The following is a 14,505-nucleotide window of genomic DNA, read 5'->3' on the forward strand; positions in this document are numbered from 1 at the left end:
GGGCGTCCGGACCATTTCCACGTAAGCGTTCGACACCCCAGAGCCGCCCAAACCCCTCTTCCTTGCCTGTGCCCTTTTCCGCACGAAGCAATTGTCGCGCATTCATGCTGGTGAGCATCGCTTCAGAGCGTCATCGCTGCATTCATGCCAGTCCAGAGCAGATGCGGCCTCTCACTAGAGTCGGCATTGAAGCCGTGTGCCGGCCAAGAGCGCCGCCGCGCCGCGGCCCGGTGCAAGCGCCTTCTCTCCGCATTCAAACGACACCCGTCTTTTCGTCTCCCTCCTTTAAACAAGCGTGGTTGCCAAGGAACCTACTCTGACGCCCACATGCGAACACTACCCGTCCGTCCGTCTGACAGCACACATTAAACACCCCGCCGCTTGGCCAGGCATCCGTCTGCTATTTAAATGTGGCCAAGCCGGAACCGGCCGCGTCCCACCTCCACTCCCGACCTCCTCTCTGCACACACCTGCCATGGCCTTGAGATCCAAAGCCTTGTGGGAGAGTCTCTCGGTCGAACAGAATCATGAGCTCCCCGATATTGCAACTGGCTGGCAGGCCTGCCCAGCTAGTCGAATACAAGTTGGCTTGTCGATGAGCTCTCCAGAGGGCAGCGATGCGGACGAGCCAATGGAAGAGGCGGTTGTCGAGGCAACGATCCTGACAATGAGTACTAGGGGTATGAACAAGGGGCATAACCTAGCTACGACGTAAGTGTGACACTCGGTTTTTACGAGTTTGGGCCCCTCTAGGAGAAGGTAACAGCCCTACGTCTCATGCCCGGAGGCTTGTCTTCTCTCGAGGTGTGTCGTGGAATTATCACGTCAGATATCCTAGCGAAAGGACTTAGTCGTGGAGCCATCGCAACGAGATTAACTTGAAGGGGTTAAACCGGAACAAAGGACACGAGGAGTTTATACTGGTTCGGCCCCTTGCGGTGAAGGTAAAAGCCTACGATCCAATTGTTGTGGGATTGATTGATCTCAATGAGCAGGGAGCGAATCCGCTTTACCTATCTCTCGAGCTGTTGTTTCTTGTCCCTGAACCGCCGTCGGGTCGTCCCTTTATATACACAGGTTGACGCCCAACCGGTTTACAGAATCCCTAGGCCGGCTCGTACAAGAGTCCGGCTCGGTTTCTTCCTTTTCCTAACTTACAATACAAGTTACACATCATAAGGTGGTTTACATACATGGGCCTTAACCCGCCACTGGGCTCTAGGCCTCTAAGCTTCTATGGTAAAGCGCCATAATCTTCATCTTCATGGGCTTCTATGCAGATGACTCCTTGTGAGTATAATCCGGCCCCTCCTGGGAGGTTTGTACTCAGTAGTCATATCCCCAACATTAGGCCCCAGATTGGTTTGAACTTGTTCATGTTAATCTTCAACTTAGAGAAATTATGATTTGAACATCTTCGTGTTGACCTTGTAAACCGCCATGACGTCATCTTCTGAAATCGCCGTAAACCGCATAAAGATTTCCCTTTTATTAATTGATCTCCGAAGATCGAGGCGACAGCTGTGTCCCATTCACCATTTTGGGCTCCTCGATTTCCGCGGCTGCCTACTTATCCATCTGCCTTTATAAATAGGACCGACAGGTCTTTTTCTTTCCCTTCCGTGCTTCTTCTTCCTCCTCGCGACTCCCGAGCCATACAGCCCCGCCGCCGCTCTCGACTTTCAAGCTCTGCATCGCCACTGGCCGCTGCATCAACCTGATCGTACCAGAGAACTGCAGCACTCCTCCGCCGCTCCTGTGAAGCCGGTAGGCCTTCCTTCTTCAACCCTAGATCTGCATTAGGGTTTCATACCTTCGACGGTGTTCATCGTTATTCGTTTGCTTTCCTTACTGTCTCATCGAATCTAGAAAAACTTGACATCTTTCCTTTGCGGCCGAAGCTGTAGTTTTATTTTGCCTCGCCATAGTATCCCCTCTTTCATGAATAGATCTCATCTGAACCTTTGCTATGCTGCTGTTGCCATTTTAGATCTTTGATATTTTTCCTTTTCCTGAAGTGCGCTAGATCCATAATGATAACCTTAGCTTGTGAAATCTGTTTGCGTAGCACTTAGCAATTTTCAGATCTGTTTTCTTCCATACCACTGTAGGCGGTTTAACCTTTAGAAAATGACAATTTGCCAAGTACCATTAGCCCTCACATAAACTGCCAGCTTTACCTGAACATCAGTATCCGGTTTATCATGCACACATGCTCTGATTGAATCCCCCGGTTTGACACCGGTTTATACATATCAATCTTGAACCGTGAACCGGCGTTTGAACTTCTTTTACAACTTGTCATAAAAAATGGCCAAACAGTTCTCCTCTTGCAACTGGGTTCCCTCCCGAATTACAAAAGAGCAACTTACTGGGTATGTTGTGGCTGGCGCTTTAGCAAAGAAAGAGATCATCCATTGGAGAGTACCTGGTACTGAAAATCCGCCTGAACCTCAAGATGGAGAAGTAGTTGTGTTTATGCAGCATCTGGACCGAGGGTTTAGCCCTCCCAGATCAAAAAAAATTCCATGATGTACTTGCCAACTTCCAACTCCACCCTCAAGACATTGGACCGAACTCTGTGTCCAACATTTGCAATTTCCAAGTGTTCTGTGAAGTTTATCTGCAAGAAGAACTGACTATTGAACTTTTCAGAGACTTCTTCCACTTGAACCGCCGTACTGAATTTACTGACGGCCCCAATACTGAACTTGGCGGGGTGTCGATTCAAAAAAGGAAAGAAGTCAATTTTCCTCATGCCAAACATCACAGCCACCCCAAGGATTGGAATCGGACGTGGTTCTACTGCCGAAACACTACTCCTGATGATGAAAATCCTCTGCCGGGTTATCGTGCTCACCGCTCAGCAATGAACATCCACTGCCTCAACGGCTTACTGCCAGAGAATGATCAACATATGCACCACAGCTTTCTAAGCTCTGAGCTCTTATGGCAAACGGTTTAATCGGTATTGACCTTGTCCGTTGTTGGGTTTCATGCAGTATCTTGCCCTTAAGCCGTCGCACCGGATTAATGTATGAATATTCTGGGGATGCCAAGGATCCTCAATGGCACACTGATATACAGCTAACTGATGACGAGATCACTGAGTCTGTCAAAAAGATGTTAGATGAACCGATATCTGAGTGCAGCAAGACTGGGCTGCGTCCCTTTTATGCCTCCAACAAACCGCCAACTGTAAGAATTTATCTTTCTGCTTTTAATACGTCTCCCTTTTAACACTTTCTGATAGCTTTCTGTTTATCCTTGCAGGACAAAGATCCGTTCTGGAAGAGAAAAACTCAAGACAAGCCGGCAAAACCACAAGATAAACCGGTGGGAGCACCTCGTAACAAGACCAAGGTCACAAAGAGGCCAGCAAAGAAGAAAATCGCCGAGTCCTCTAATCCGCCCAAAGATGTTGATGACTCGGAGCCAGAGGTAGAACTTGACTCCCTTGGTTCATTTTTCATGCATCTTATTGACAATGATCATTATCAGGATGATGCGGAAGCCAGCCGTGCTGACCACGTAGAGGTAATCTCCCTTTCCTCTGAGTCAGATCATGCGCCAATACAAAAACTTCGCCGCGCAGTCCGGAAAGTAAAACGTTCACATCCTCTTGCTCATTTGGATCCACACTTTTGTTTGAAGACACAGCAACATGAAACTCGTCGCACAACCCGACATAGTGGCCAATAGGTTACTTCCTCCGGTTTACCAGACACCCCAGTTCGAAAACGCCGTCCAGAGGTCCCTTGTACTTCTAATACATCTTATCCCTTGGCGGGTTACTTCCGATACCCTCTTAATCCGTCTAATTCGAATTATCAGGGAACTTCCAATTCATCTTCTGGCGATTCATCAACCACACAGATGCCTCCACTCAAGACCATTCCTGGGTAAGTATAGTAGACTTTATTTTTATGTCTTACTCCGGTTTACTGTACTGATCTCTATATCTTGTTATTTTCAGTGCCAAAGCCAGACTTAGCAAGAAAGCTAAGCTGACTATTCTAATTGATGATAATCAGACCCCTGAACCGGTGAGAACCTCTGAACCTCATGATCTGAATGTCGATGTTGTCCAAGAAGATCCAATACCTCCGGTTCAAGATACTTTTGCTGAACCGGACGAGAGAAATGTCATGAACCAGCCTGCTGATCCGCCAAGCCCAGCCAAGGATGAAGATGATCTGCCAAGCCCAGCCAGGAATACTAATAATCCGCCAAGCCCAGCCACCTTGATGTTGTCATTACTGGTACTGGTCATACTGTTCCTGGCAACCCGGTCGCCTTATCCAAGCATAGTGCCAAGGAAGAATTTGCTGCTATGGGCAAAGGCAAGTGGAAAACAGATTTATCCAGCTGTGTTAACCTCAATGCTGAGGAACTCCATTCTAGATTTCTAAACCGCCTGTATACAAGTCGTGATTATGAAGCCGGTTTAGTCAACTTGATGAAGGAGCACTATGAGGTAACTTCTGTTCGAACGTTTTATAGAGTTCTTCCCTTTTGCTTTATATCAACTCTAGTGTAGCCCCCAAGGGTCGGTTTATCTCTTCAAGATGAACTGGGACTTTGATAAGAAAAATTTCAACTATGTAGCCTCCAAGGGCCAGTTTATCTTTCCAAGATGAACCGGGACTTCATGTTGTAAAGCTTAACTTTGTTGAATTCCTTCACATCCGATTGATCTGATCAATTAGGCATTAGCCCCCAAGTGCCAAGATGAATACGTGTATTGAGCCTTGGGACTTCAAATAACAGTTATGAAGAAGCAATCCGCATTAGCCCCCAAGTGCCAAGTGCATAACTTGTTATGTGCTTGGGACTTTGAAAAAATATTACCATTTTTACTTGTTCTGTGTGTTGCAGGCTAATTTAACCAGCAAAAATTCTCAAATCGCCGATCTCCAAGAAAAAAAATCAAGTCCCAGCAAGCCGAAACATCCAAGGCGAAGGATGAACTGAAAGGCACTTTAACAGCCATGTAGCAATTGAAGGATGGCTTTAAAAATGAGTGGGAAGGCTAGGAAACTGAAAAAGCCGCTTTGCTGAAGCGGGCGGAGGATGCTGAAGCGGCATTGAAACCGGTGGCGGAAGAGCTGACTGGCTTAAAGAGGCAAATCAACGCTATGACTTCTGCAATCTTTGGTAAGTACTTTTTCCAAGAGCCTTGCTCAAACATCATTGAAACTACCGTTTTAACAACATGTTCTTAAACCGTTGCAGGTAGTCGTGTTGCTCATCTGGGCTCAGATATGCGCAAGAAGTTGAAAGCAGCCTATACCTTGATAGAACAACTATATACCGGTGCTCAACGAGTCATCTGCGCAGCCTCATACAACAAACCGCCGCCAACTTTAATCAAGGATACGTTGGCCAAGTTATCTATGACTCCTGCTCAGCTAGAAGAGATGAAGAGATCTGCTGCAAGGGCTGGCGCTTTATCTGCACTTACTCGGGCCAAGGCTTGGATAGCTGATCTTGACCCGATAGACATTGGAGATGGCTATCCTAGCCAACAAGAAGACAGGTCAGAATTTGGCAATGAAGCCCTCAAAGCCTTGACAAAGGAGATGCGCCCGCTTGCCAGCAAATTGGCGGACGAAGTTGACTTGTCCGTCTACCGGTCCAACTATGATGTGGACAACAAGTAGATTGAGGCATCTGTGAATGAAGTGCAGAATCTTATCCCGCCAATCTATAAGGACACTTATGCCCCTGACGTTGAGCCATCCAATCTTATAAGCAACGAAGCTGTCTTCCAAGCTTTAACCAGGATTGACTGGGCCACCATGGATTTCCAGCCACCGGGTGGGGAGGAGTAGGTTGAACCGACGCCAGATGAGCCATCAACTTCATGTCAACCTGGTGATGAATCATAATACGACAGCCGGCTTTATTTCCACAGATTGCGTTCTGGGCAACAAACAATTATTCTTTTGGGCATCAAAGCGCCTTGTAATAGGCTAGTTGAAATACTTTGATCTTCTGCCATCGTGCACTGCTACATGACACTATGTAATCCGTCATGATTGTTGCTATGCTTGCTCATGTGCTTTAGTGCTTTCATAAAATCTTGCTTTCTGCATCTGAGAAACTTAAATGTGCCCTGGCGGTTTACCGCCAAACGGGTTATAATACCCAATACAGAACTAGAGTTTTTATAACTAAGGTTGTAAATCAATGAAATATGAAATATATCATACCTGTGATATTGAATCACATCGTTGGCTTACCAATTTGCGTAGTAAGGGTGATAACCCAAATCTTGAGTGTTGATAACTCCCACCATGCTGTGCTGGTGCATAATAAGCCATGTCGGGTTATGATAAACACCGGATGATCATCCTGGCGACTTATAGTCAATGCAAGACCGGGCTAAGAAACGCCGGTTCATAATTGATTATGTGCTAACAACTGATAGTTGAAAGCTACGTCGGGTTAAGAAACACCGGGTTGATGTAATGACTTATAGTCAGGCCGGGTCAATAAAAGTCGGTTTAACTCAAAACCTTATCAAAGGAGAGAAAACTTTGCAAAAACAAAATCAAAATGAAAATTTGTAGTCGAGGCTTTTCAAGGGCTGCCAGGCCCAAATTCGAGGCTTTTCATGGGCTGCCAGGCCGCTGAGTTAAACCATTTAACAAAGCCTTTTAAGATGGGCCTCCAATTAACCAATCGTTGTTTTAACTTTGACAAGTTCAGGGTCTGTATAAGATTGACTTGTCAAACATTCGGCAGGTCATACCAGGATTACCTGGACATGAGTGGCTTACTTGATGAAGGCAGGTTAACCCAGGGTTTTAGGTGAATACACCAGGCTTCCAAGCCGTGGCTTGATAGCCAATTACAAGGGTCCTTTCAAACTCTTTGTTGCTTTGCACAAAGAGCCCCCAAGTAACTTTGTGAGCTGTGCTCAATGGGTGCCTATGTTTGAGCTGTGCTTAGCAACAAAACTCTCTTTGGCCCCTTGGGTGTGAAGCTCCCAAGCTTTGTTGTGGCATGATAGCCGGTTTAATGAACAAATAGGACGTCGCTTTATAAGCAGAAGCCCCCTTGTAACCAAGAAATACTAGAAGAATGGCAGAGGCCCAGCTTGTAGCAAGGATGCCGGTTTATTATATTGATCATAATAATACATTGTCAAAATATGTACATAATGGGAGCCTATGGATCAGGTGTAGTAAGGCCGAAGATGAGCGATATTCCACGGCCGACGGGTCTCCTCCTCCGATTTGCGTGAGTCTTTGTGCTCTTGAACGACGATGAGGTAGTATGATCCGTTGTGCAGATTCTTGCTGACCACAAAGGGCCCTTCCCAAGGTGGGGATAACTTGTGCATATTGGTCTGATCCTGGATGAGCCAGAGCACTAAGTCGCCTTCTTGAAAAGTTCTTGTTTTAACCTGGCGGCTGTGATAATGCCGCAGGTCTTGCTGATAAACCGCCGAACGAGCCAACGCCATGTCCCGTTTTTCATCTAACAGGTCCAGTGCTTCTTGACGTGCTTGCTCATTGTCCGCTTCAACATAATTGGCAACCCTGGCGAGTCATGACGAATATCACTTGGGAGTACCGCCTCTGCCCCGTAAACCATGAAGAAAGGTGTATAACCCGTAGATCAATTTGGAGTGGTGTTTATGCTCCACAACACAGATGGTAATTCTTCCACCCAACAACCCGGTGTTCGCTTCAAAGGAACCATAAGCCGGGGCTTGATACCCTTCAAACTTTCCTGATTAGCTCTCTCAGCTTGACCATTAGACTGGGGGTGAGCCACGGACGACACATCAAGCCAGATGTGCTCTCGTTGACAAAAGTCCTCCATCTCGCCTTTGGAGAGGTTCGTGCCATTATCTGTGATGATGCTGTGTGGAAAACCAAAGCAGAAGATCACCTTCTTGATGAATTGAACCGCCGTGGCTGCGTCATGCTTGCTTACTGGCTCCGCTTCAACCAATTTAGTAAACTTGTCAACCGCCACCAACAAGTGGGTCTTCTTATCTTTGGATTGCTTAAAAGGCCCTACCATATCAAGCCCCCAAGTAGCAAATGGCCAAGTGATTGGAATCATCCTTAGCTCCTGAGCCGGAACATCAGCTCGCCGTGAGAACTTCTGACAACCGTCGCACCGCCTCACCAAGTCCTCAGCATCAGCATGAGCCATCAGCCAATAGAAGCCACGACGAAAAGCTTTAGCAACCAAGGATTTTGAACCGGCGTGGTGAACACAATCTCCTTCGTGGATCTCACGTAGAATCTCACGGCCTTCTTCAGGAGAAACACAATGCTGGAACACACCTGAGACACTGCAGTGGTGTAACTCGCTGTTGTGAATAACCATGGACTTGGATCACCGGATTATCTGCCTGGCCAAAACTGCATCTTCTGGCAACTCGCCCCGGTTCATATATGCCAAATATGGAACCGTCCAATCTGGAATAATATGTAAAGCGACCACCAATTGTGCCTCCGGATCAGGAATAGCCAGGTCCTCCTCTGTAGGTAACTTAACTGACGGGTTATGCAAGACATCCAGAAAGGTATTGGGTGGCACTGGTTTACGTTGAGATCCTAGCCGACTTAAAGCATCTGTTGCTTCATTTTTGTGCCGATCAATGTGCTCAACCTGATAACCCATGAAATGACCAGCAACAATATCCACCTCTCGTCGGTAAGCCGCCATGAGTGGATCCTTGGAATCCCAAGTACATGAAACTTGCTGAGCCACCAGATCGGAGTCCCCAAAGCATCATACCCAGCTTAAGTTCATTTCCTTAGCCACTCGAAGACCATGGAGTAAGGCCTCGTACTCAGCTGCATTGTTAGTACAAGGAAACATTAAGCGGAGAACATAATGAATTTTATCACCTCGAGGGGAAGTAAGGACAACTCCAGCCCCCGAGCCCTCCAATTGCCTGGACCCATCGAAGTGAATAGTCCAGTATGTGCTATCCGATTTGTCTTCCGATGCCTGTAACTTTGTCCAGTCATTGATAAAATCCACAAGAGCCTGGGACTTGATAGCTGTTTGAGGCATATATTTCAAACCATGTGGTCCAAGCTCAATAGCCCACTTAGCAACCCGGCCAGTTGCCTCCTTGTTCTGGATTATATCCCCCAAAGGAGCGGAACTGACCACTGTGATGGGATGGCCCTGAAAGTACTATTTAAGCTTCCGACTTGCCATGAAAACCCCATACACCAGCTTCTACCAATGCGGATATCTTTGCTTTGACTCAATGAGCACTTCGCTGATATAATAAGCCGGCCTTTGAACCGGATATTCCTTCCCAGCCTCCTTGCGCTCCACCATAATAGCTACGCTGACAGCTCGGGCATTGGCAGCCACGTATAACAACAGCGGCTCATTATCGACCGGAGCAGCAAGAACTGGCGGTTCAGCCAACTGCTTCTTTAAGTCCTCAAATGCCATATTAGCAGCATCACTCCAGACAAAATTGTCTGTCTTCTTCAACATCTGATACAAAGGGATCGCCTTCTCTCCCAACCTGCTGATAAACCGGCTCAGAGCCACAATACGACCCGCCAGACGTTGAACATCATTGATGCATGCCGGTTTAGCCAGAGACGTAATAGCCTTGATTTTTTCTGGATTGGCCTCAGTGCCCCTGTTAGATACCAGAAAACCTAAGAGCTTGCCTGCCGGAACACCGAAAACGCACTTGTCCGGATTGAGGATCATCTTATAAACCCGAAAATTGTCAAAGGTTTCCTTGAGGTCATCTATCAATGTCTCCTTCTTCCTAGATTTCACCACAATATCGTCCACATAAGCATGAACATTGCGCCCAATCTGAGTATGAAGACAATTTTGCACACATCGCTGATAAGTCGCCTGGGAACTCTTGAGCCCAAAGGGCATAGATACATAGCAGAAGGCTCCAAAGGGAGTGATGAAGACTATCTTCTCCTGGTCCTTAACTGCCATCTTGATATGATGATAACCAGAATAAGCATCCAAGAAACTCAAACGCTCACAACCCGCTATAGCATCAATGATCTGATCAATACGAGGGAGAGCAAAAGGATTAGCCGGACAAGCCTTGTTCAAGTCCGTGTAATCCACACACATTCGCCAAGTGCCATTCTTTTTAAGTACTAGCACCGGATTAGCCAGCCACTCCGGATGAAAAACCTCAATTATAAACCCAGCTGCCAAGAGCCGAGCTACCTCCTCACCAATAGCCTTGCGCCTTTCTTCATTGAAGCGGCGGAGAAACTGCTTGACCGGTTTAAACTTAGGATCAATATTAAGATTGTGCTCAGCGAGTTCCCTCGGTACACCAGGCATGTAAGAAGGTTTCCATGCAAAGATGTCCCAGTTCTCACGGATGAACTCGATGAGTGCGCCTTCCTATTTCGGATCCAGAGTAGTGCTGATACTAAACTCTTTGGATGAATCGCCAGGAACAAAATCTACCAACTTAGTCTCATCAGCCGGTTTAAACTTCAGGGTCGGGTCATGCTCTGTGGTGGGCTTTTTCAGAGGTGTCATATCTGCCGGATCAACATTGTCCTTGTAGAACTTCAACTCTTCTGCTGCGCAAACCGACTCAGCATAGGCCGCATCACCCTCTTCACAGTCCAAAGCGATCTTATGACTCCCGTGCACCGTGATGGTCCCCTTATGACCCGACATTTTGAGCTGTAAATAAATATAACAGGGCCTTGCATGAACTTTGCATAAGCCGGCCGTCCAAACATGGCGTGATATGGGCTCTAGATTTTCACCACTTCAAAGGTCAAAGTTTCTGATCTGGAATCATGCTCATCACCAAACACAACCTCCAAAGCTATCTTGCCAACCGGATATGCCGATTTACCTGGTACTACACCATGAAAAATAGAGTTTGACGGTTTAAGATTCTTATCCGTCAAGCCCATGCGACGGAAGGTTTCATAATACAAGATGTTGATGTTGTTCCCTCCATCCATGAGTACCTTGGTGAACTTATAACCTTCCACCTGAGGTGCCACCACTAAAGCCAGATGACCCGGATTATCAACCCGGGGCGGATGATCTTCTCTGCTCCACACAATGGGCTGCTCGGACCAACACAAGTAATGGGGCACTGCCGGTTCAACAGTGTTAACTGCCGTCTTGTGAATCTTCTGATCTCGCTTGCACAAGCTAGTCGTAAAAACGTGATACTGCCTGCCGTTCAACTGCTTTGGGTGACTCTGAAAACCTGATTGCTGCTGATTCCCCTGATTATTCTGCTGGTTGTGACCACCTTGGTTGTTCTGGTTGCCCTGATTATTCTGAAATCCTGAGTTTGAACCGCCTCCGCCGTAACCCAGCCCGTGAGATCCTGGACCTGAACCGCCAGACGGACCCTGATCGTACCGGAAGAGATTAGAGTTTTTGAACTCCTTCATAATGAAGCAATCCTTCCAGAGGTGTGTGGCCGGAACCTCCTTCGTCCCGTGCTTTGGACATGGCTGGTTTAACAGGCGCTCCAGATTCATGCCTCCACCGCGCTGGGGCGGTTTACCCTTACGACACTGCGCATTGCCCTGCACATTGGTGTTAGCCACAAAATTCGAATTGTCCGCTTTACGCTTACCATTGTTCCCATGGCCCGCCTGGTTATGCTGCTGTCCCTTTGCACCACCGTTCTTATTTCCCTTCTCCGGCTTCTCTTTGTCAGAATCAGGATCCTTGATATTATCAGAATCGACATACTTAACCAAGGCTGCCATAAGTCTTCCCATGTCATTGCAATGGCGTTTGAGCCATCCCAATTTCATCTTCAGCGACTTAAACCGGCAATTGCCCTCCAATGTTAGGATTGCCGAATCAGCATTGATATGGTCTGATGAATGCAGAATTTCTGAAACCCGGTGCACCCAATGAGTCATTGGTTCATTTTCCCCTTGGACACAAGCAGCCAGATCCACGATTGACATGGGTTGCTTGCATGTATCTTTGAAGTTTGCTACAAACCGGGCCTTCAACTCATCCCATGAACCGATGGAGTTACCAGGCAGGCTCTTTAACCAAGTGCGAGTTGTTCCTTCCAACATCATGGTGAAGTACTTTGCACACGCCGCTTCATCTACATCCAGCATCTCCATAGCCATCTCGTAACTCTCAACCCATGACTCTGGGGGTAAATCAGCGGTGTAGTTAGGCACCTTACGCGGGCCCTTGAAATCCTTGGGTAACCACACATTGCGTAGAGCCGGGGTGAGACACAGCACTCCCCAGGAGCTAAAAGCAAGTCCTCATTCCACTGACGCCGCTGGCTGAACCAGGGCGGGCTGATGATGACCCGTGTACCGTGCCGCTAACTCTGCCTCCCTTCATGCTCTGCCATTATCCACCACCTCCTGAGCATTTGCACCACCATGCGCCGGATTAGGCCCTCGAGGGGCGTCACGGTTCCGCGCACTGCTTGACACGACCGGTTCATCAATGTGCCTGCTGTAGCTCTTGCTCGGGTGAGGGGTTGAGTGAATCCTGTCTCGGCTGTATGAATAAGCCTGCTGCTGCACCATGGCAGTCTAAAGAAGATCCCTAGCCCGCCGCGTCTCAACCGTCGCGGGAGACTCACCCTCCATTGGAATAGCTGCCAAACGAGATGCCGCAGCAATCATGTTGTCCAAAGGGGTGGAGAAGTGACCCGGCGGGGGCGTCATGTACTACGGCGGGTTATCTGTTCGTCGAGGCGGGCCCATCAATCGTGGCTAATTCGGCGCTCCGGTCCTAGGCGCTGTAGTCCGGTTTACGGCTGCTGGATTGCTGGTCCTTGCTCCTGGCGTATTGAAGAGGTTCATCGCATTGTAATCCGGCGGCAGGCGAGACTGATGCCTCCTCCTCAATACGTCATTCGAAGCGTTCTGATCCAGCAGGAGTCGGTAATTCTTGGCCTGAATCCTCTGTGACTGGGCATCTAAAGCGGCCCTTTCCTCAGCCATCCTGGTTTCCTCAGCTGCCAAATCCTCCTTGGCCTGAGTTATCTGATCCCGCAGCTTTGTGACCTCCGCATTATGGTGATCCTGAGTCGTTGGGGTAACTGATGTAGTCAGCAATGTCGCCCAGGCATCCAACAAACCGGACAGAACTTGAGCCGGCCGGCGCGCGGGGCCTCCTGCCCCGGCTGCCGATCCGGAAGCCATAGCAGCGGCAGTTGAAGATTGTAAGTTGGGCTGCGTACCAGCCATGAAGATCGCAACCCGGTTTGGCGGTTCAAGGAGGTCCAGAATACTGTCGCCATCGGAATAACCCCCAAACCGACCGTCCTGCACTTGATACAACGACTCAGTCTCTTCGGTAGATGATCCACCGTCAGAGTAGATAGCCGTCTCACCATTAGATACCGGTTCAGATTCGGTACCATGGATGAATCCTACGAACGCCCGCTTCATGGCAGGCTGAACCTAGGCTGGGCTTGCACGCTGAGCCGTCTCGACGAGGTCGGTGCAGACGTCTGGCTCAGGGCCTGGTTCGCTGATCTTGCTGATGAAGACGTGAATTCCTCCAAAGGGGACCCGGTACCCGTACTCAATTGAGCCGACATCGGGGCCCCAGCCTGCGTCATCGATGTAGAGCTTGCCGCGACGACTCTTGGTCATCAGGCCAACTGCGTATCCCTTGAGTCCCTTGAAGCTGCCCTTCAAGAACTTGAAACCATCGTGCGATAGCCCCACGGTGGCTGCCAACTGTTGTGGAATTATCACGTCAGATGTCCTAGTGAAAGGACTTAGTCGTGGAGCCATCACAACGAGATTAGCTTGAAGGGGTTAAACCGGAACAAAGGACACGGGGAGTTTATACTGGTTCGGCCCCTTGCGGTGAAGGTAAAAGCCTACGATCCAGTTGTTGTGGGATTGATTGATCTCGATGAGCAGGGAGCAAATCCACTTTACCTATCTCTCGAACTGTTGTTTCTTGTCCCTGAACCGCCGCCGGGTCGTCCCTTTATATACACAGGTTGACGCCCGGCCGGTTTACAGAATCCCGAGACCGGCTCGTACAAGAGTCCGACTCGGTTTCTTCCTTTCCCTAACTTACAATACAAGTTACACATCATAAGGCGGTTTACATACATGGGCCTTAACCCGCCACTGGGCTCTAGGCCTCTAAGCTTCTATGGTAAAGCGTCATAATCTTCATCTTCATGGGCTTCTATGCATATGACTTCTTGTGAGTATAATCCAGCCCCTCCTGGGCGGTTTGTACTTAGTAGTCATATCCCCAACAGGGTGTATGATTACAATGGAAGTTGAACCCTTGCCATGGAGAAGGAGGGCGGCTGATATAGAGTACGTCGCGGCCTCTTTACTCCCATGTTAAAAGGGGGTTTAATGACTATAACTACGACAGTTACAGATGTTGATAGCCACGACTATGGCAGTTGCATGTAACAGTAGCCATTACTACACTTGAAGTCCGACTTAAGACTACTCGACTGTTGCAGCTCCCATGTCGTCCTTACGGCCCTTTTGTCCAAGTGGTGGTGGCCGGTCG

The sequence above is a fragment of the Triticum dicoccoides genome, chromosome 1B (assembly GCF_002162155.2).
Source record: "Triticum dicoccoides isolate Atlit2015 ecotype Zavitan chromosome 1B, WEW_v2.0, whole genome shotgun sequence".
NCBI lineage: Eukaryota > Viridiplantae > Streptophyta > Magnoliopsida > Poales > Poaceae > Triticum > Triticum dicoccoides.